At 45.6% G+C, this 24,095-nt stretch overlaps 1 protein-coding gene across 2 annotated transcripts in view; it reads left to right on the plus strand.

Annotated features, from left to right (window-relative positions):
• LOC122385318 (adenine phosphoribosyltransferase-like) overlaps nucleotides 1–24,095 on the plus strand; it is a 55,033-nt gene that overhangs the window by 5,381 nt on the left and 25,557 nt on the right. The gene's annotated exons all lie outside the window — the stretch shown is intronic.

Genomic DNA, 24,095 nt, shown 5'->3' on the forward strand with positions numbered 1-24,095 from the left:
AAGGCTCGCTCTACTCTACCGTCTACGCGTAGAAATCGTGTCCTTACCACGGGGGAAGACTCGCTGGTGGCGGGTGATGGCCGACAGCGTCACGGCCCTGCGCTCAGTGCCGCTGCAGGTGGCGCCACCGCTGAACTTAGACCATGGATGAAAGAACCCTTAGACTGTGAACCGTCAGCCAGTCGGTCGGTGGTGTTCACTGCGGGGTCGAAACTCGATAGGCTAACAGTGTGTATGAAAAAATGCGGCTACTCTATCTTTTGATATGATAATTACATGACCTGTGTAATTGTGTATGCAATTCTCTTTCAACAGTAATGCACTCAACGCAGTTCGCCTCTCCTTTTCATCATATATCTTTGTGAGTGAGACTCAACACACTGCCAATACCATGTCGCTCTTGCAGCTGCGTAGCACATTTTCCCACATCACATAGATACCTTGTGCTATCCATCAGAACTGATGGATATCTCTGAGAGCTCTCTCAGACCACTTGTCACTGCCCCTGCCCCTGCACCGCCCCCGTATTCTCCGCGCCGGCTCCACAGGTCACTGTCTGGCGTCTACCTCCCGTCGTCGGCACGGCTCGCACAGGTGGTCGGCTCCCGCCGGGCACCGCTCTTAACCGGCCGGCGAACGACGAGAACACATTAAATAACATAAGAACACATAAACCGGCCGTTGATGGCCTCCGGATTACGTACGGACGCCGTCGGAGAGCGATTCTCATTTGAAAATTGTCCCGTAAATCAGGTCTGGGAGCGGCGCGGCGCCGCCCGGCCCCCTGTGCCGGCGCGGACACCGGTACCGGTCGTAATGGCTCACCGGTGACCGGCCGGTGGCCCACGCGGGCTCGGCTGCGACTCTGCGGGTGCAGAGGAGGACGAGGATCGCTGTGCGGCTACTGGTGGTTACTGAGAGCTCGGGGTGGTGTCTCCATGGGTTACGGCCAGGCCACTTTGACTGAGTACACTATGGTTCACCATGAGTACATCGAGGGTCACCCTGAGAGCATCATTGGAACGATAAGCCATTGTGAACCGACTCAGTCACTGAATAGGTCTTTGGTCATTGTGACTTAAATCTTTGTAATTTCAAAGACGTTACTTCCCACAGATATCTAGTTCAATGCGGTGTTTCCAAGATAGCCTTGGGAGTTGCCTCAGCTAAGCTCTCACCCTCGCTCGCTGATTCTTCAGCACGCTTTTACCGCCTCTGATTCAGGAGCGGAAATGAAAGTCGTGATTGCCTGTCTGTGAACGAGCTCTCTGCCACATGCAATGTCACCTGGCCCCTGTGGGGTGGTTCGGAGGGGGGGGGGGAAGGGGGTCTGGTGGCTGCCCCGACACCCTCCACACATGTCGGCTGCCGCGGGCCGTAAAGAATGATTATAGCGCATTGTGTCGCATTCCGTGACGCATTTCGATCACCGCTCCGGCGAAATGACCATACTAACGTGTTTCCCAGCGCTAGATACAAATTGCTAACGTTCTAAACCGAGTTCAATTTCAGTTTCATTGAACTTGTTTGTTTATCGCCTTGTCGTTACAATTCGACTGAAAGTAGGAAAACTGATAATGCCGCAATTCACGCGGTATGACAATTTTTTTAGTGACTCATTGCTATTTTCTGACTGGTTTGCAGATGAGGGTTCAATATGTTCCGCTCGTGATGGTGCCTAACTGCCTACGCCATAGTTACGCTCGGGTCACTTAGCACGAGGTCACCACATCAGCCGTGAAATAAAATCAAGGACCAATTGGCCTCACCTTGGGCCTCATCTGAAAAGGGGCAATTCCCTGCTTGTGAGGTGGTGTTTTTAACATAGGATTCTCTGTCGCACTCACCGAGACGTGGAAAATCAAGACCCCGCGAGGTTATCGTTTCAGTTATCGAGAAAAGTATCGAAGACGTAACAGTGATCATGACAATCTTGCTCATTACAGTTTTCTGAAACATCTAGCTCCCTTCATCTGAAAAAGGACAAGCTACAAACTGACAGCACCGCGAAACAAAGTATTGCTTTTAGGAAAGGGACATGTAAGGGCGATGGGAATGGAAATGTTAACCCGCGCCCTGTAGGGCTATCGGCGGACCCGTAGGGGGGTGGGGGTGGGGGTGGGGTGGGGCGTTTCGGCCCCTCCTAAGATCTCGGAAATTTACCTGCCGATTTTCAAAATTCAAACGGCGTTCGATAGCCCCACCGGGGAACTACCTTGTAATCTAATTTCATTGACCTCGGTCCAACCGATGACGTCACAGGTCAGGTAAAAGGTCGCATTTTCACCGTTTACAGACATTTCAAGAAATGGGTTGTGAAATTGAGTAAATTGGTATGTTATTAAAAAGCATCGATGAAGGATTGCTCGTCCAACACATATCTTGCTATCTGATGTCATTGATACCAGGTCAGGTCACAGAGGACAGGTCATAGTGGGTCACAATATGGAAGTATCGTGTAATACATGTTTTATGGTCCATTTTACATAACAAATGCGATTATGTGGGTCAGGCAGCCTTTGGGGACAGTTTAAGTGACCCATGTTCTGGTGAAGGTCAGGTCAAAGTCAGGTCAAATTAGGTCAAATTGCAAAGTTGACATTTTTGCATAAAATCGGTACCGATTGTCACGGAGAGTCTAATGGTGGTCTTTGTTTTGCACTACGTGGTCTAGAATTGCAAAAAATTGAGTTTGAAAATTTGACGTCAGCTCATCCACGTCTTTATAACTTTGATCTGAGATGAAATATGGTTTAACCTTTACGAGAGGACGTATAATGTCCAACGCCACTCGTGACATCAAGCAATTTAAGTAGTTCCTATTGCATTGCACTCAGGCCCAGGTTTTCTGCTATTGGTTACTCACAAAGTCGTACATCACTAAATATTTAACCCTGCTCGATATGTCAGGCCTGTCTCCGATGCGTCGACCATGATTAATGACCCTTTTTAATGGATCACAAGTGTTCGCACGAACGCTCTAATGCACTTGTGTTGATCTTGCCAGCCGTGAATTGGTTACCGGTAGTGCGGGTCCGCTGGAAATGATGTACCTACTCCATTGATGTGCCATGTGGTTGGCGTCTTAAAGATGACTTGAAAGGCCGGTAAATGGTATTTGCTTGGCGATGTTATAGCCTTTTTACAGACTTGTTAACAGATTATCTATGGATGTATTCACCCTGAAGTTTGAAAGTCGCTTACAACTAACAGGGCTAGTCTGACTGACTTTTGAAATGCTTAAGCCACGAAACGGACGAATAACGATTGCTGACTCTGCTAAAAGGGACCAGAAACATTGCTGTTTTGTAGCTGCTCTCCTAAACTGTGCTCATGCTGTTACAAAAGCAGGGGGCGCCACTGATGGCAGGGGGACGGATTGGCTGACTGAAAACCCCAAAAGTAGATTCTGAAAAACGAAAAACAAACCCAAACCGTAACGAATGGTGCATTCCGTTTCCAAAATTTAATCCTATGGACATTGGACACCCAAGATCAAGTCACTCGGTCAAGCATTAGACCTCCTTTGAAGTGGCCACTGGCCACCATTGGGACCTACTCGCCATCGCCTCAGCTTTCCTGTAAACAGAAAATTCTCAGCACAAACAATTTGGCTTATGTCATAATGACAGTAAAAGCAACTATTTCATAGATGATTGACAGGATTAAGTAACTACCTATGGAATACCTACAATTACTGACTAATCTTAGAATAAACAATAATGCGAAACAAATGCCTACATTGGTTATTAGAATTTAGAGCTCCACTTACAATGCATGACAAAATGAAGCCAGCCTGCAATATGTGACCATGCTTGATGCAAGTTAAATTTTGATATTAAAGATTAGAGCTTATTTATATTTGCCATTTTACCACTAGCTTGTTTAGGTACATTACGTAATTGTTGTAACCATTTTGTGTGCTACATGTAGGGGAGAGTGGGGTAAGATACCCCGGGTGGGAAAGACGCTCCACCCCCTCTAACGGCGAAGCAAAGAATCAAACCTGGAAATTAATGTCCTTAGCGTAAAGCGGAAACCTTCCTCGTGAACTGAGGCCTCTTGCACCAAACTACCTAGCCAGGTAGAATCGACAAAATACCTACCTAGTAAAACTACCTACGACGGTAACTTCTCTTGCACCATCCTACCTAGCTACCTAGGTAAACTTGACAGCTCGCGTTTTTAGGATTTGTTTTGATTGGCTGTTCGGCGACGAATTATTCGTGGGCGCAAACAAATAGTAAGCAAAGAAAACTAATAAATGGATATTGTTTTTATAAATATATATTTTGGTATTATGAAATCATTTTTCATTTATGTAAATACCGATGAAAGTTGCCTAGATATCAAATTATTTGAACAAATAGGCTTCGTTTCCATGGCAACGGGTGAGTCTTTAACGATGCTGTTTTGTTACGGAGGTTTATCGCCTTGATACGGAGAAGCACCTCAGTGTACCCATGGAGCATGTGGTCAATTATATTATTATTCACTCATAAAGGATTGATTTATCATTGTCTAAACATTATATAATGCCTAATTTACATAAAAGTACCCGTGGATTATCATGTATTGTGCCTATTATTACTAATTGAATCATTTTACCTAAGGTTTTGCTAGTTATTTTGGAAGCCCGCGTTTACCGTCAAACCGTCAAAAAAATCTCCGCGAGTACTTCTTTCCGGCTTTCGGTGCAAGAGGAAAACAGCCGGTCGGAGTTTAACAACTGGTAAGTTCCGATGCCGCTCGGTAAAATTTCTAGGTAGATTTTCACGGTAGCGTTTTTTGGTGGGTAGTTTGGTGCAAGAGAATTTAGGTAAAATCGGAATTTACCTAGGTAAGTAGTTTGGTGCAAGAGGCCTCTGCACAAAAATTTGCCAAGCTCAGTTGGGCAACGGTGGACTGGTGGTTGCTCGTTTTATATGTGCTGCTTTCAAAGAATATTAAGTGTCAAAACATTGTGAATATCAAAGAAAATATATAATTTTTAAGTTCCTTACTATTGTCGTGATACAATTATATGCGTGCATTTTGTCCCAACGAGTTGTTTCAAGGTGTAGTTTTAGTGCTAACAAATTGTACTGATTAAATGTTAATTCGGTACCTGGGGGGAAAATGCCCCCTGACCTGTAGCCTTTCTCATAAACATTTTTTTAATATTACTGGTGTATAGTAGAATAGTAATTTCAAGTTTACTAATCACTGTTGCCCTCTGTCTCATAAACAATAGTGAAAAGTAATTAGTAAAAGAGTAATATTTCGGAGCTCAGTAACGCTTGAAAACGAGTCATGGGACCTCCGTGTGGAAGATATCTTTTTAATTTTATTTTGATCGTCGAAATGCGGTAGACACCGTTGCAGTTCTGGCTATATATCTTGGTAGGTAGACCAATGATCGGCACGGGACCAGCATCCACGTATCGATAATTGAACGAGCTATCAAATAACATCGATTTATGCCATGAAGGCACCGGCGAATGTTTGATGAATCATGCGATTTGGAGATAGCTGGCGCAACTAGATATTGTTTTCGATGGTAGGGGGTCAGTTTTTAAGCAGGGCCCCACGGCACCCCCACTTTTAAAATATTTCAGTATTTCAGTATTCAGCAAACGCATTAGCCCTAGAACGCCTAGGGGGGGGGTTGTATCAACCCCCCCCCCTGAGGTTTTTTCGAAGTGCACGCTAAACGGCTTGTCGTAGCGGGCTGAAATTTTCAATACCCTCTGGGGCAACCTTTGCGCATCTTTTGCCGAAAAAAATTGATCGGGTCATGTCAGGTCACGGAGTTATGACGTCATAAGAGGTACAGCCTCCGGCCGGATTTTCACAAACTGAGTGCCAACGCCCGAGGTTTCCTGCCGGTGGTACGGACATCGGTTGATGGATCGTGATGAAACTTCCCATGCATGTTGGGGCAAGTATTGGCTATCATATGGTATAAGAAATTTGACCGGGTCAGGTCAGGTCACGGAGCTATGACGTCACAAGAGGAACAGCGTCCGGTGCTATTTTTGAAAGGCGCCCGAACCACTATTTTGCTAATTCTTGTCACCTCAATGGGAATATGCAGCAATATTAGCTTCTATAGGGAGCAAATGGACCTCCCAAATCCAAAAATACAATCAGATTTCAAAAATTTAAATTTTGATTTTTCGAATTTCTGCCGCCGACTGTGACCTTGCCGACTTCCGGCGCTCCCAACGCGCCATTTTTAGAGCTAGGGAAACGAAATACATACCAAACGATAGAGAATTAATCAAGGAACACGATAGTGAAGGTTTCAAGTCGATATCTCCCACCGTTTTGCCGCAATCGCCGCCGAAAGTTGAAAAAATCTATTTTTCCGAAAATTTGACCTTTGACCGGTCAAAAGTAGGTCAAATGTTGACCTAGGACCAAAAAATATACCACCAATCGCGAGATCTCGTTGAGAGCAATCCGTTGGTTTTTTCCGCTAAGCTCTACGACCTTCCGTTTCGAAACGCCAGGGGGGGGGGGGTCGTAACAACCCCCCCCCCGGTCGTTCGTGTTATGAGAAATGGCCTGGTCGTGCGAGGGTTAAGTTAAGGATCCCTGCAAGCATGTTGGTTTTGACTTTTGACCTAAATTGGCTCGAGCTCAATTTTTAAGGTCGAGATTTATTTTCCTGAGACCTTTCGTCTGGTCACTAACATTTCATTTTCGGTAGCTGCTTCATTTACAGAGCAATGCAAAGGAAAGAGAAACACCCCTGGACCTGGGCACTGGATTGGACTAGACTTTCCCTGGGTTGGATTTCCCTAGCTCGGCTAGCCTAGTCCGTACCACATCGTACGTGGCTTTAAAAAATGCAAAAATGCAAAACAATGCATTACATTTCAGATGCATGTATTTCGTTGTAGTTACATATTCACATGGTTATATCAAAGATTACAAACGCACAACCGCACAGACACTTATATCTACAACACATGGGCGAGAAAAGAGATCTCCCACGTGCCGCCAGTACGGCCCAATATGAGCTCGAACGGGCGCTCCCGCGCCGCGGTCAAAGTTGCTATTTGCTCGTCGGCCTTCTCCTTCATACTGTGCAGTGTGCACGGTTGGTTATTTGAGCACATAACTTCGATAGCCGGCAGATCCTACTCGTCGTAGCTGACCTGTCACCTACAACGCTGCTTGTAGGTGGGCATACGAGAACGTCGCACACAATAGCCCCAGTGGATGGCATCACTGAACATATATGTAATGCATGACTCGGTCCGACCAACCGGTACAGTCATTAGAAGATCCAGAAGCTATTTGATATGCTGGGGGAGGCATGCTCCCCAATAATGTGCTTCATTTTTGCTTTTTTCAAAAATTTCTCGGATTGTGATATATTATGCCTATTTGTGCTGCTTAAATCAAACTTCTTATAAAAGTTGTTGGTTTTCCTCTCAATGTGAGGAAAAATGCGTAAGTTCGTACCTTTGGGGCGCTGCAGAGGGGGACAAATACCTACTCCAACGTGCCCCTCGAACCATCAGTGGTCACGGCGGTGAGCGCTATTTTGCTTCAAGTTGCATCTAAGTGTTCAGCACCCACAAAGTATTCAGCACCGTATTTGTTTTGTACTCACAAGACCAATTATGTTTTTCTTCAGTTCAGGTTCAGGTTCAAGTATATAGGCTAATGTTGGACTTGCGTTTATTCTATGCCGACATCGAAAATGCTTCGGTTACTGGGTCTTCCTTTATTATGTTTCAGTTGATAGCCTGTTGTCCGTGTGTCTTGTCCTTTTTCAATTAATGTCTCTCCTTCAATGAAAATCCATCGCAGTTCACATTTTGAACGTTTCGAACATATCTCCACTTCACATTAGCTTGCCAGAAACACGCTTGACCTCGTTCAGTTTGCCAGGATGGAGAGCCAACTTTTCATATGATTTAACGTGAGGTTTCAGCAACAATAGATGTTTTTAAAGAAAAAATGAAGTTTGTTATTTGTCAATAAAAGGCTTATGCCGAAAACTCAGGACATGCATTAAGACATAAAGCACAATTAAAGCTAAAAGCAAAACTCGTAAGCTGTTTTACTGCAAGGTAGAGCAAGGGTGAAATTGGGTGAAATTGACAGCACGAAAGCAAACGTCATTCGACTTTTTTACTACTGCACGTGCTTTTATGAAACACAACCCAGGATCTTCCTACTGGTCACCAGTAAAACTGCGCTATAGTAACCTAGTAAATTTTCAATTCTAGGTAAAAGTAATTTTTGCTTTATGAAACAGAATTTTACTGGTCAACAGTAAAATCGTGCTTTTTACTATTACTTTTTACTAGACAAAGCTTTATGAGAAAGGCTATGGGGAAAGACGCCCCCCTAAATCCTTGGGCTGCCCTTCAAGGAACTCGTCGAATCATTTAGTACTTACTTGCGAAGAGAGACAAAAGCCGATTTGGGACTATTGAGAGTCCAATACGGTCAGGTGCTTGCCATATCGGTCTCTTGGCCTATACGCCGACTGGACGGCATCTGACTCTGAGAGTCCTCAATAAAACTTGCCTTTGGACCGAAGCTCTTAGCCGACTTTAGAACGAGATCATCCCAAAATCTTTGGCTTAAGTGCAAACTGTTATTGCATTTTTGACCGTGGTCAATTTGGTTACACCATTTATATATTAATACATACTTTACGGTGCGTTCATCGGAGATTAACCGTGCGTTAATTCGAAGGTATAATAGCCGTGCACCTCGCGCGTGCAGTGATGAATTTCTCGACTGAAGTTTTTTTCGGAAGGGTCATTGACTTTATTCTAAGAATTCCCATAAAAGGCCCCTTTATTCTCATGGACTAAGTTTGATTTTAATTTTAATTCGCACCGTTAAACATGTATTAATTAGTTTAACACATGGTTTCCGTGCATAAATGGTTTTAACGCACTCGTGGATGGAATGGAGCACTTGTGCGTTAATCCACTCGTTTCACTCGTGCACTCGTGCTCCAATCCATCCACGCCGTGCGTTAAAACCATTTACACACGGAAACCATGTGTTAATATATGTATATTGCCACACCCCTCCGGCTAATGTATTTGAATAGGCCAGGCATTCAGTAATATTTTAAACATCATCATCAATAATTTTATTAGGACTTGAAGGACGGTCTCGGACGCTGGTGGAATGCGGGGATGCAAAAGTTTCTATGAATTAAAAAAAAAAACTCCCCGGATCTCGATTCTTTATGCACTGATAGGTATACAGTTTAAAACAAATTTTCCTGATTAGTTGTCTAGTTTTATTTTTATCCCACAAATCGGCAAATTTACAACAATATCGGGCGCTGGGGAGGGGGGAGTAGGTACAGCCCTCTGCAAACTGCGTGGTAGGTATTCTTTTTTCGACAAAACCGAGAAAAACGCGAATACTATGCTAACGGTCACTCGGACATCGTAACAGCAAGACGCACGAGACTCCGCACCTTAGATTGGGCTTATTTTGGTATACATTTTCCATCTAGTTTGGCAACAACACACAAAATTTTATATCCGCCCCCAAAACGAACTTTTGCATTTTGCTGCTACACCAGGTGTATACTTCGTTCCGTGATAGACCCAATCGAAGGAGTGGAGCATGGCGCATCTATATGCAATGAGATCCGACCGACTGATAACTTAGCCTTTGAGTTATTATCGGTTTTGGTGAAAAAAGAATACCTACCACGCAGTCTGCAGAGGGCTGTACACTGTTCGGACGATTTCGTGCCCCCTCCGGGATCCGTCAGCGATCTTTCTGTTATTAGAACCGGGCTCTGGGTGGAAAATGATCTGCATTGTTGGAAGTATTGGTTGAGAGCTATATATCGTTTTTTCAGGTCTTTCCATCTATCTTTGTCCTCAAGGTTATCGGATGTGTTAACCCGCGCCCGGCTGGGGGTCCTGGATTTCCACGCCCTGCTGGGGGGGTGGTGTTTGAACACCCCCCTTCTAACTCGGCTCCTGGGCCACGTAGCGATACGCGGAAGGCGGCGTTCAAAAGAGCGTCAAAAATAATGAGGAAATTACTTCGGTCAATTTTTTGGTCAGGTCAAAGGTCAGGTCACCAGAGGTCATTGAAGGCAAAATTTCGCCGATTTCCAGGTCGAATGTCGACAATTTCCAAGAAGCCAACGCATAACTCGGGAAGCAATAGAGCTACAGCGCCGCGGAAAAGCGCATTCGATAGCCCAAATAACACCCTTTCTGAGTAATTCTCTCAGATTTGACCTAACGTCAACGGTTTTGCCTGCAGGGGGCAAAAACTGCAAAAATAGCCGATTTTTTGGAAACAGTTTTTCTGCAATAACTTTTGACCCAAGCCTTGTTCGAGCTTACTTTTACCGGCATCGTGTTCCTCTCGTCAAGACGCATCGAATGAACTATAACTTGACCTTGAAAGGTCAACTTGAAAGTTTGACCTCAGGTCAAGGTCATGACCTGACCGGAAAGGGTCATGCTGCATATCAGTCGATCCGTATCGTCGTTCTGAACACATCTAAGGCGTTTTCATCGCTCTAGCATGCCTCTATCAAAAGTTATTTGCGAAAAACTGTTAGATTCCATTCGTGACCTAAGATGACCTCAGGGCATAAACAGGGGTCACGGACACCATTTTCATGTTCAGTGTGTCTAAACCACTTGTAATTCAGTGTTTGGGAGTGTTTGTAATGTCTTTCGTCCAAAAGAGGCGCATTTCAATTTTCTCCCATTGACTTATAATGGGGAGGTCGCAAAATTGACCTGACCTTAGGTCATCGATATCAAAATTCTGAGATATACATTTTGTACATGCTATTGATCTTAGCAATCGCTGAAAGTTTCAAAGCGATCGGTCACTCGGTGTAGCTATGACAGACATTGAAACTTTTTGTGAGGTGAGGTCACTTCAAGTGATCTGGTGACCTGACCTTGAATGACCCTGGTCTGAAATTTTCACAACATGTGTAGAATTGATGTATGATAAGGTGTACCAAAAACGGCGGCGCTCCGCGCCGCCGTTTTTGAGATATTCGCGAAAAACCACAAGGGGGGTGTTCAAACACCCGGTTAATTAAATAACAAATTAACCCGGTAAAACACGGGTTAATTTGTGTACGCCTTCACCGTGGCGAATCTGTCAGTCAGTTGCGCCAGTCAGGTGAGCCAGTGGCTGAGACACTGGCCTGTGCGCGGATTTCAACCACAACTCCACACCCAGCTCTGCCCTTCTGAGACACAGCCGCCTAGCACCAATTGTATAGTTCGCTCCACTGACAGACGGGTATAGCACCCGTTATCCACTCGTCGGTTATATCCGCTTACGCCAGGGCTTCGGCCGTGCTGCGTGAAAATACCATTGGTTATGCAGCGGAGAAGCCCAAATAAACATGTCATTACCGATACCAAGATATGCCACAGATGTTTTGATGCGTCAGTGCTGGATATCATAGCTCTGTAATATTCAGGCGAAGCTGCTTCTCGGTGTAAGAGTTTTTTATATTACGTTTTTATATTATGTAGTTGATTATTAAAAGATTGAAAATAACCTGTTGCTCACATCTAAAATAATTCCAAAAACTAAACCAGTGTCAAATGTGATTGATTAGTTTTTTGACTTATTATAGATATGAGCAAGTCAAAGCAACAATATGCTTTCATACTTTTAATAATCTTATTAGCTTTTAATAATCTTATTAAATACTCAACACAACGCTCCAATAGCCTACTTTGAATTATGCAGTTGAAATAATTGAGCTTGAGCGTCCCAGTGGTTTTATGAGGGTAGTGCTTCCCACTGCTTTCAGACACAGTCAACAACCAAACCTCTTCATTCTAGTAAATTTTTAGTCAAACCAGTACCTACCTGTGCATATCAGCTGCAGGTGTATTATGCATGCCTCGTATATGCTTAACCTAAAGCAGCGCATATATCGTATTTCTGTCGGCTTCTTTTCAAGAAACGACGATTTGTCTATGGAGTCGTGGACACTGGACATCTTCATAAAAAGTGCTTTAGGAATAACTTTAGGGTTCTGTAAATATTGCATATTATTATAATGTAATTTTAATAGTAGTAACCGGCTTTTCTAGAAGGTATAGGTTTGTTTGGATATGCCTAAGGATAACCGGTGAGACAAACCGGAGCTATCGGAGACCGTGTAGGAGACAGGTTGGGCTATTTGTGCACCTCTGGATAGAGGCCAGCCGCGCCAAGTTCTGCAGGCGTCCTGCCAGCTCCGAGCCGTCAGTCCGAGGTTGGCAGCCGGCGACGAAGGTTTGCTGACCCCAAGTCCTTGGCAGCATGTCGGCCCTCAGCGGCACGCTGGCGACGCTTCTAACTTTAGCCGTGCTCATCGTGACGGCCGGCTGTGACGATGGCAAGTCCATCCCCGTGAATGGATACGCACATCAGTTGGTGCATAAGGAACTGCAGCCTACCGTCAGCACGCTGCAGTCAGGAACGGAACATCTGGAAAACAGGCTGGAGTCTAGGATGCAGGCTCTGGAGCGCAGAATTGAGTCACAGATGGAGTCCATCGAAGACAGGCTGACCCTGCTCAACTCCCGGATGGAGGAGCTGACCGGCCGACTGGACGGCCAGCAGACTCGGCTGGACGAGGTCATCACACAGCTGAACGGCCAAAAATCCCAGCAGGACAAGACAACAGTCACAGTGAACGACCATACAGAACGACTGAGTGCTATCGCCATCAACATGAAAAAACATGTAAGTGAAATGCGTAAATTGGCTACGAGGCTCGACAGCCAACAACCGCAACTGAGGGAGCTCAGCACCCAGCTGGACGAGCAAAACACGACTCAGCGTGCAGTTTCGGCCAGAATGGATAGCCTGACCTCCCAGGTTGACATTCTAAGATCCAAGCTGACCGGAGCTTCTTATAACACATTATCCCAACAAGAGCGTATTGATGACCTAGCTGCGAAGGTACAACATTTGACCCCTCCACGTGATTGCAGCGATTTGCCTGTCGAATCCCCATCTGGAGTTTATCTCCTTCGGCCCAGTGGTGACAGCCAACAAAAACCCGTCGAGGCGTACTGCGATATGGTCACTGCCGGAGGAAACTGGACGGTAATTCAGCGGAGGGACGACATCAAACCCCGCCAGGACTTCAACCTCGGATGGAAGGACTACAAGACAGGCTTTGGTAACGTAACCCAAGAATTCTGGTGGGGTCTGGAACACCTATTTCAGCTGACATCAAAGATCCGACAGTATGAGCTCCGCATTGACTTTGAGGCGTTTGACGGCAATCGATCATACGCTACATACCAGGGATTCGACGTCTCGTCTGAGCTGGACGGATACATACTGAGCATATCCAACTACACCGGAACTGCTGGGGACAGTCTATCGGATAGCGTCAATGGGAAGTTCTCTACCCGTGACCGTGACCAGGACGGCTGGTCTACCTTCCACTGTGCACAATACCATCAGGGGGCCTGGTGGTACGGCAACCGGTGCGGGTTGAGCAGCCTGAACGGACGGTACCGGGACGACGGTGATGGGGACCTCACTGGAATATGGTGGTACGAGTGGAGGAGAGATGAGTCACTGAAGAAGACCGAGATGAGAATCAGGCCCACCTATAACTGATCTACACACTCAGGACGTCATCACAATGGTATAGCCACCCCGGTGGCGCTGCCACGGCATTTACTCGAACACTAACACTGTAGTAAGAGATAGAGTGTGAGGCTCTTGCTTACTCGGGTGACGTCATACGAGGATGCAGCTCGGCGCTTTTCTGTTAAGGCAGACCTGTACAGAGAAAAATGAGCACAATACACCGGAGGGACGCGGGGTAGTGACGAGGAGGGAATATATTACGGTGATTAGGAGCACAGGTGCGCTGACTTATAACATTGTAGCTTGTATGTTTGATGGGGTGTGTATATCATGTATATTGTATAGTCAGGAATCCGCGATGTGATTTTGCATCCATTATATCATATATTCTAATAAGCTATATGCTATGCAAATATAACATGTAGAGTAAAATACAATGAAGAAAATAACACGCAACCGCAGTATTAGGGATGAAGAGTATCGATTTATTTTGAGCATTTTTTCGTCTCCATCGCTCTTATCTTCATTCTACCTTCCTTCCTCTCTGACCCTCACCTTCCTCCCTCTCCCTGCCTCTCACATCCCTCCCTATCGTCCTCCAGACGACCGCCAATCTCGCCATGTCTCTGCCGGACGGTGGTAAGCGTCTGTTCGGCAGCTGCCCGCGCCTCCGACAGCAGCTGCTGCAGCTGCAGCTGCTGCTCCTGCTGTCTGGCCAGCTGTAGCTGCCGCTCGTACAGCTGCACGCCGCACGACTCGCTGCGTTTGGTGCGGGGGTGCTGGTCCTTCCGCTGTTAGGGGGAAGGGGAGAGGAGTTGTTACGTGGGGACGTCAAATACCCCAGGGCAGGGCTCCAGCTCTTCCTGATAAACTTTGTCAAAAAATGGTCGCAGAACTGTGATGATGGCACCATCATGTTCGTCATGTTAGAGATGGCACCGTCTTCATCACCCTCATTCACTCTCCAATCATAACAACTGTAGGCTTCACAGCTCCATACAGCTTTCCCTTTAGCAGATGGCATTGACCCCCTGTGATACAACTCAGCAGCAATCTTTATTCAGAGGCTGCCTAGATTAACCCTCGCCCGTAGCTAGAGCTAGGGCTTCGCGGAAAAAACGAGCGTGTTGCTCATAACGAGAGGAAGCTGATGACGCCCAATTTTAAGGGCCTAGGTCATTGGTTGACCTTCCAGGTCAAGTCAATGACCCAAAAGTTGGGAAAATCGGGACCTGTTAGACCATCGTAATGTGTAGCTGCTATGGGTTTTTTTTTCGGGGTGCTGATCACGAATATCATGTTACTTTTGATCACAGATGATGTATTCATGCACTAGGCCAGATCGGGTCAGGTCAGGTCAGGTCAACCATTAGCAGTTTTGCCGGGTATTCGTAGTAGGTGTCAACTGCCTCTGACAGTTTCGTAATAGGTATGTTACGAAGGCACCAGAACTACTTTGTAAATGTCCATATGGTTGCTAAATTCGAATTAAGCTAAAAACTAGCCTAGAAACATGTAAAACTCGAAAAAGTGAACAGAGGTCATCAAAGGTCAGTGACCTGACCTAACCTTCAGGTTTCCTTGACACCCACCCTAATGCATGGAAGCGACATCATATCCCATGTTTGAACGCTTGAAACCGCGAGAAGACTGCAAACGTGCAGCTAATGCGAGCCGACATATGTCAAATCGCGATTCCGGCCAAACATGGTCTCGAAAAAAGTCGTAGGCCAAACGTCAATAAAGTCAGGGTCATGAACTTTTCAGGGTATGTGTAAAATTGATTACCGCGAGGGATGAAAGTTTCGTCGCGATCGTCCGCTTTTTATGTGAGTTATACGCGAAAAGCCAAGGGGGCAAGGATGCATTAAATGCGACGAATAGCTCTGCAAAGGACTGAACGGGCCTCGTCGATAGGGGGCACTGTACCCCACTAGCTTTCGATAGCGGGGGACTGGTCGCTCCGTCCCCCGCGGTGGCGCCACCCATGTATGTACATACATACGTACAGAGCCCCCTCTTATCTCCGAAACTACTGGGCTGATTGTCAAAATTCAAATGGTGGCTGATAGCCCTGGAAAAAGTGTCGGGCGAAACCTCATACCTAGAGGTCATCGATGACGTCACAGGACAGGTCAAAGTAAAAAGTATCAGCATGTTAGCTTGTTCACAATTAAGGCTCTGGCTGCCGGCTAACCCGTCCGATCAAGTTCATTTTTGGTTTGCGCTCTCGTTGATATGTGCCGAATTCCCCCGAGGTTAAGAAACTTGCATTTCGAATTTTTCAGGCCAAGGCCAGGTCATCCTAGGTCACGAAAGTTTTATATCATGTATAGGTCACGCGACGAATATTTTCTGGTCCATTTTAATCATAGATTTTGAAAACAGTATCGTCTGAGTTATTTCAGGCCATTCAGCTTAATTTAGCTGATGTCAGGTTCACTTTAATGAAAAACAAACAGTTCATGTCAAAATGAACAATATACAATTTAGGTCAGGTTACTTAATTCAGGTAAAAGAGGTCAAGTTTGGAAAATGAAATTTTTAAATATAAAATGTGTCTGTCAGATGCAGTTTGGGCCCAATAACACGATGATGCTACTTATATTACTGTACAATGCCAAGAACGTATTGAAAAATGGATTTGAAAAAAAACTAAAATTGTGAAATTTTGAACTTAATGTATATAACTCAGCCATTTTTAAAGATATTCGGCTAACACTTTCTATAGTAGCTCATTGATGGGTTTACTATCAGCTATGCTCCGTTTTTTTTTTTGAAAAGGCAAAAAAGAATTGAAAAAAATCAGAAAATATTTTGTGGTAATAATTTTTGCATATTTTTCGTAATTTTGAATATTTCGAAAATCCGAGATAGCAGTTTGATAGCCATGTGTATTCTCATTTCTCACTCAGTCCACTCGTGCAAAGAAAGTGGATCTAGCTTTGAGCTGAGCTTTTGAGAGTGATTACCGTAGTTCAATGTTTTGCGTCAAATTCGGCTGACATGACGTCAATCTGACGTCATTTCTGGCCGACCTATGGTAGCTATAATGTTGTAAGTTGAACACAAGGTGGCAAATCAAGGCTGCTAAAAGTACTGCAAGTTTCGTATTGATACGTCAAGAGGCTTAGAAGATATTGCAGAAAAACGGGAGGGGACTCTGTAGAGCCCCCCCCCCCCAGTCATGCACGGGTTAACAAACTAATTCAAATAACTAAAAAATCGAAAAATCAAATTTTGTAATGAAATGTTTTAATTCAATGAATTCAGAAAACAGAAACGACTGAATAGGTAGGTAATGTTTTAGTGTGCACTACTAAATCCTTTATCAGCCAGTTGGCCTTTACGGAGTGTTAGGTAGGGGAGAGCGGGGAGAGTTGTATCATGTCCAAGTTGTATCAGGGCGAATTGTGCCAAACTTATCCAATAGATGGCGCTCGTGACACGACCAGCCGACGAGGTTTTCCGGGCGCCATCTTTCCCTGTTCTGTCGTGTGGCTGGGTGGACGCGTCTCGAGGTGAGAGCCGATTTTATGTTTTTTTTTAATGTCGTTCTAAAAAAATAAGTTGCAAGAAAATGTGTGTTTTGGGCATTTAGATGTGCACGAATTTGAAAGATCCCCGTAGTGGTGGTGAGGGTAGGTTCTAAGGCTGCGTGAGTGAAAATGGATTTATCCAGCTGTCCGCTGTTTTTGAGCACGAGGATGTTTTTTCCAAGATGGCGGCGAAGTACATGTTGTATCAGAGCCGGGTGGGGTATGTTGTAACATGCAGCTGCCGGACATTGGTCACGTGACCACATTTTCCGTTTGACCTTGAGTTGGCACCAGATTTTGTCGACAGATGTGGCGCAGCTTATTTTACTGCAATATTTTAGATACTAAATATTTAGACGTGTGGTAGCAAATGATACCGTGCAAATAATATTGAATCATCAGTGACATAGTTACCATTGAAACTCGAATAGCATCAATAAAATAGAATTAAACTATTATTACTCTTCCATTGAGTTAATTGTGTTTGCAGGTATAGGTAGAAACTGAAGAGATGAGCCTGCAGCTTACAGTTGTTCTAATTTCTATAACTCTTAATGCATAAATCAAGGCTACTGAGGGCTGCAAATTTGTTTCACTTATCTCTAATAACTTATACCCTACCTTCATCAACCATTATCTGTAAGAATCTTGCATCAATATCCCCAGACTTATAAGTTTTTTTTTTTACATGCCTACGGCCGCGAGAGTGGGCGGGTACGACTCCCTCGCCCTAATTGAGCTAGCCTCGCGGGAAAAACAAGCATGTGTGCCGTTACAGGACCGGGGACGCAGTGATTGGTGCACGGTTTAAAAGTCTCAGGTCAACTGGTGGCCTCTGAGGGTCAGGTCAAGTGTCCCGAGGGCCAAAATAGGTTTCGGGTTTTGAGAACTTTGCCAAAAAACGGCGCGGAGTCGCGATTTTAGTACCATCATGTTTGTCATGCTCCGGTGCGTCAAATGGTACACTTTTGTTTGGGTGGGGTCAACATAAGGTGTTCACATCGGGTCAAAGTCAGGTCAGAGGCACTCAGGTCACGAAGTTGGTCGGAGGAGGTTATATCGTATATCATTCTATTCGATAGGCTTCCCGAGTCCATTGGCGACTTTTCCGACTTACCAGTTCAATTTTATCAGGAGTTGTTGACGAAAAAACTTGTGACTTATGACGTCACGCTAGGTTAAAGATGCAAAAGTGAAGCATTGGGCATTGCAAGAAGTGCATGACATTGCGATTCCATGTGCTTGAGCTAGGTTTAGAATTATATCATTCTCGTCGTCAAAATTACAGTTTCCATATTTTCCCCATTGACTTGTAATGGTGACGTCACGCGATCGGCCTGACCTCATGTGACCTCTAGGAGAAATACGAGATATACAAGTTTTGAGACTACTAGAGGATACTAGGTCCTGTAAGTATCATGTCGCTGTGACAGCTCCTCTGGCACCGAGGGCATTGCGAAGTTTCGGTATTTTGGGACTATTGCAGAGGTTCACGTGTGACGTCATAAGTCAGTGATCTGACCTGAGACGGAAATGCAATTGGTTTCCAAAGATGCGTATGGAAGCAAAGATAAGGTGTGCCAAATAGCAGCCCTCTAGCTGTAAGGTGTTTTGAGCTATCGCCAAAAGTCGTGAGTGGAGCGCTACTGACTCCTCCGGTCGGCCGCCGGGGGTTAGGAGGCGTGCAGCGTATCGGAAAACCACCTGGTACTTAGCGAATTTTGCGGATAAAAATACGTTTCTTATGCCGACTTATAGCCAAAAGACGACTGAATCTCAAACCAGTCGTATCCTTGCACTAAATGGCTTGGTTTAGACACGATAGGTCTGAAAAGAAAAGGCCCCATGTATTCTCTATGGGCGCCGCGAGGCCGTTGGCACCAGAGTTTCGGGAAGTGCCCTCGCCACAACCGCACGTGCAGATTTGGTCACGTGACCAAGCGCATTTGCCGCCACTGTATTTATATACACTGTGGTAACATGTATGTATGTATGTATGTATGTATGGGTATGTTGCTTTTGATCGCGAAAGCTAAGCCCTGGCTCGCGTTTGTAGGTAGCTAGTCAATACTCGTTCCATTTCGGCACAATGTGTTGGCTTCTTTGCTCTTAACGCCTAACGGGCCACTTTTGCGTCTAGTCTGTTGATGTTTCGTTCGTTTCGATGTTTCGTTCGGATTGACCTAAGTTTGGTCAAATAAAAGTGAAGCCTTTGAGCATATACATTGTATTAACCCCATTTAATGTTGTTGTTATGTTCAAAACCAGTAGCAAGCACCAGGGGCGGCGGATTCGGGGGGGGGGCAGGTGGGGGCAGCTGCCCCCCTGGCAAACTCGTGGGGGGGGGCAAAAGTATCTTTTTGCCCCCCCCCATAATTTGTAACAAAGCTTAGACAAGAAACCATATACCTGATTATTCTGTTCGATTATCTGAAGATGTAACCAGATGCCCATATACTTTAACATACGTTGCCTTTCTTAAATGGCAAGCGTTCACGTTCAATGGAAGTTTTCCTCTCTTCAACCTAGTTTTGGAGGCATTTTAAGCGTCAACGTGACGCAGCGCTAACCCAGGCCTTCAGTGACCGCTTACAGGGGCGACGGATACGGGGTGGCGGAGGAGGCATCGTTCCCTAAGAAACTTTTGGAGGAGGGGCAAACGTATATTCTTGCCCCTCCATAATTTGTGCTCTAAACATGAGGACAATTTCCATAACCTGATATTGCAGCTATGCGCTCCTTACCGTTTGTCCAGCGGTGCCTTTTGAATATGTGTAAATGCTTCCGCTTTATTCCATTTCCGCTTTATATATATATTTTTTTGTCTTTTCAGATTCGATTTATAGATGTGTGCAAGAGACGCAACTCATACCTTCAGTGGTCGTTTGCCTCTATTTTGTACTTACATAAAATGATAAATCGCAAGCGAGCGGAGACGGAAGGGGTAGCCATTCGCTTGCGGGTAATTAGGACTGATGAGCGCTCATAATAAGCCACTCCCCTGATCTTTTCGAGCGCAACATTTTCCAGCGCATAAAATGGTAAACGCCGAGGTCGTACACATTGACGACATTGACCAATGTACGGTATGGTATGACACCCAAAGGCCAGTCATCAGAGATCTGCTTTGGGTATTCGTTCGGAGGCTTGTGTGGGGCCAGTGTAAAAACTGGATGTTCACAGTTCAGTATCCGCTTTATTTCAGTTTTCACTATTAAAAAAGTAAAAATTAATGTTGGAAACTTTTGAAGGTTAGGGCACTGATCATTAGTGGGCCCCCCTCTGTCTAAAGCAGACATGGGCACGGATCCCAGACGACCAAACACGAAAATCAAGATGGCCACTAGATTAGTGGACTTTAAGCATGGAATTATGGTGGAAAACATGGCTAATAGATGCCTCTCAACAAACCAACTATTTTGCATTCCCTCAGAGTTCACAGTTTTGAGAAAATCCCTCAAGATCCATCTCGGATCCATGGCCACGAATCATGGACCCGAGATGGACCTTGAGGGATTTTCTCAGAACTGTTAACCCTGAAGGAATGCAAAATAGTTGGTTCATTGAGAGGCTTCTATGAGCCAGGTTTTCCACCATAATTTCATGCTTGAAGACCGTCAATCTAATGGCCATCTCGATTTCCGTGATTGGTTGTCTGGGATCCGTGCACATGTCTGGTCTAAAGGCTGACTATAGAATAAAGAGCATCAAACACGTTACACGAAAGCAAAATCTGAGGCATTTTGGAAAAATGAGTATGCCCCGCAGCGTCCGATAACTACCTACCACCTTCCAGTGGGTCAAGCCAACGGGGCCCAAGTCTATAATGGCACTTAACGATAGCACTAACCTTGTCTCACTTTTTGTTGAAGTCTGTTCCGAATGGTTTCGGCCACAGACTGGCTGCACTGAGGTCGTTTGGTATGTGCAACTGTAATTAAAGCCACCTGAGGCACCCTGACACCAGGCTGAAGCTGGGTTGGAAATGCTTCGTCTTTGCAGATATCACTGGCCGCTGATTCTCGAGTGCCTGAACCGGTAGATGTCGTGGCAAAATTTGGTGTGATAAGTTGGACCTTACCGCAGTCAGCGCACCCTAAAGCCCTAATAAAGAAACGCCCTACCCAGAGCTTCTGGAATCTCGTTCCAGTCCACCGTTCCTTCACCCCAGCCCACCGCTGCGCTCCCTCACCTCAGCCCTCCGTTCCCAGCTTGACGAGCGTTTGGGCCTTAGTTAAGCCTTGCTGTAGGCTAACTGTATAAACCCATCGAGACAGCCCGTCTCGGTGAGCTTAGTTGGCGAACTACTGCCTTGGGGAGGGTTTCTGGCGGATCGCTGTCCCAATAGGTTTAGATGCGACCGACTGTCTCTGAATGTTTGAGCGGTCTCCTCCCGCTGTGAGCTAGTCTCAGTTGATATCTGTCTCAGAAATACTTTTTAAAGGAAGGTTAAACGGAAATCGAACGTAAAATGAACAGAGGAAAGGGTAACGAGTTACCTCATTGAAGAATAGCGCTCGCCTACTTCAAAAGGTTTGGAACCGTTCTTCAACATCTAATATGCGATCGGGTTATGGCACAACTTTTCTCATTGGAGCTTTTTTCTAATACAGCAATACGAAAAGCGTTACATCGTCCACTGGCGGACCCAGGGAGCGGCCATTTAAAGCAAATATTTACTCTCCCTCCCCTGGCCCCTGCATCGTCCGAAATAGACAAAACGTGCCTTATGTTTCCTAATAATAACACTTTTATCAGGATTTTTGTTTTGCTTTATACTGTTCAGCAGTAGTTCCGTAAGGAATCGAAATCCGAGAAGTTTTTTGATTTTGGACACTTTTTTTGGGGGGGGGGGTATGTCCCCTACAGCGTCGAAACCGCCTTTCTGGATCCGCCTAGACATCATCTCGACTGGAATCTTGCCCCCCCCCCCCACGCCAAAATCGAATCCGCCGCCACTGGCAAGCACACTCCCTGAAACGTGAAATAGTGATACAAATTACCCCACCATGTGATACAACTCACCCAAGCCATGGGGCAAGTTGTATCAAAAACATTGTTCTATTCGGTAGACCGTAGAAGAAAAACTGGTAGAGGTAGCGGAAAAGTTACTTTGCACAAACAAGCAGAAGAATCAAGGAAGGAGATAGTATGGAAATAATGAGTTTATCACGGATAGTTACGAGGTTATGGGTCTCGGAGTAAAAACTGATACAACCCACCCCACTCTCCCCTATTTGTTTCACCTGTAGGTAAACAGTTCGCCTTAGCCCCCAGCGCCAGCGCGGCTGTGGTGTGTTTGTTGGTAGGTCCATCACGGACCGTTTTTGCACGCCTGTTGTGTCGGCGGCGGCGGCCGGGGCACGTTCCGAGGGGGCGCGTCGGCGGCTCCCTTTGTCGGCTCCTCAGATGATCGGGTCACTGCCTGAGGGCCGTATGACGTCATAAAGGTGACGGTCTGCGGGTGAGGAACTGTGACGTGGTGATACTGACTCCGCTTTCCACATACATAGTTTCATGAAGTTGCTGTTCAACCTCGACGACCTCAGTGGTCGTCGTTTCGGTGTCTCCTGCTCTTATTGCTCACAAATGAATGGGCTTTCTAACTACAGGCTAGTGATCAGTTTCGATCGCTTGTCTTCCGAATCTGTACTTTTTATTGAACACATCTTTTTTTTGCGAGTTTTGAATTTTTTGAGTTGCAGAGGCTGAATGCGCCGCCCGGCGGTCCCGGCGCTCCAGCTATCACGGCGAACTGTCCAGCAGTTTTCCTCTCCTCCCTCACCCATTCTCGACCTCTCGTCTCTTCCTCTCACGGCAGCGGCGGCGGCTGCTCGGTGCGGGCGGGGGCGGGGGCGGGGGCGGAGTCTGAGCGGCGGGGGCGGGGCCTGGCTGGCCGGCCGGGCGGTTCTATGCTACGGACCGCCACGACAGGAGGTCGCCTCAGAACAATGCCGCCGCCGCGCCGGAAGTGTGTCCCGGCGACGCGGCACGCGAGAACAGCGCTCGTAAAGAGGCGGTGGGTGGCACTGGTGGCGCGGTGCCACCGCTGGTATGCTGTGTGTCGCTAACGTCACCCCTTGCTACAGGGGACAGGCGAAGGGAGAACGCTGCAGTGGAGGAGATTGCTGGACGGGCAGTCAGACATTTCGTGATTCGAAAAAACGGCATCCGATGTTTGGAGGAAGCATTCCAGAAAGTTTTCGCGCTTTCCAGAAGATTGTTGTAATCAGGGCGTTGGAATGTTGGTAGATGGGGCATTCCACGATAGATCGTACCACTTTTTTCGAATTTGACACCCTCATCTCTCGGATTTTAACGATAATTGGTCTAAGGGGTAATCAGGGGCTCTGAATCCTCCTGTAACAATTTCAATCTTATCAGATGAGTGGTTTTTGAGTTATAGTGTATAACATGTTTTGGATCTTGCGTTGCAGCTCCAAGTTTGGCGGGCTCTAACTCTAAGACGGATAATCCAAATGCCAAATACTATACGGAATTAAACTTGCATTGAAACAAAGAATAATATGCATTTTTAAAATTTTGAAATATATACTATTTTTGATATATACCACCTCGAGTTTCCTTTAATTTGCATTTTTATGCCTTTAGGACCAAATTTTTTTGAATTTTTATTCACTTAAAAACATTTTTGGATCATTTTTAAGTAGTATGCAAAAAATTAGGAAGGTGTTCTTTCTATAAATGTACTTATTTTACGTCACCGTAATGGTCTCGAATTGTGATTTCGGAAAAGAGCCTACAAATGGTGTGGTAAAGCTGCCTAGTGACATCACTGGTTACTGAAAGTTCAGTTGAAATCATTTTCGCCTCACTTTTGCTTGACTTTTGCATTGTTGATCTTTCGTGACGTCATTCGTACGTCACTAGGGTCATAAGAGTTTTTCGTCAATAACTCTCGATCAAATTGAGCTAGAGAGACGGGAAAGCTACCATTGGACTCGGAAAGACCTTGCGAAT

Source organism: Amphibalanus amphitrite, unplaced genomic scaffold (assembly GCF_019059575.1).
Source record: "Amphibalanus amphitrite isolate SeventyFive unplaced genomic scaffold, NRLGWU_Aamphi_draft 000214F_arrow, whole genome shotgun sequence".
NCBI classification, from domain to species: domain Eukaryota; kingdom Metazoa; phylum Arthropoda; class Thecostraca; order Balanomorpha; family Balanidae; genus Amphibalanus; species Amphibalanus amphitrite.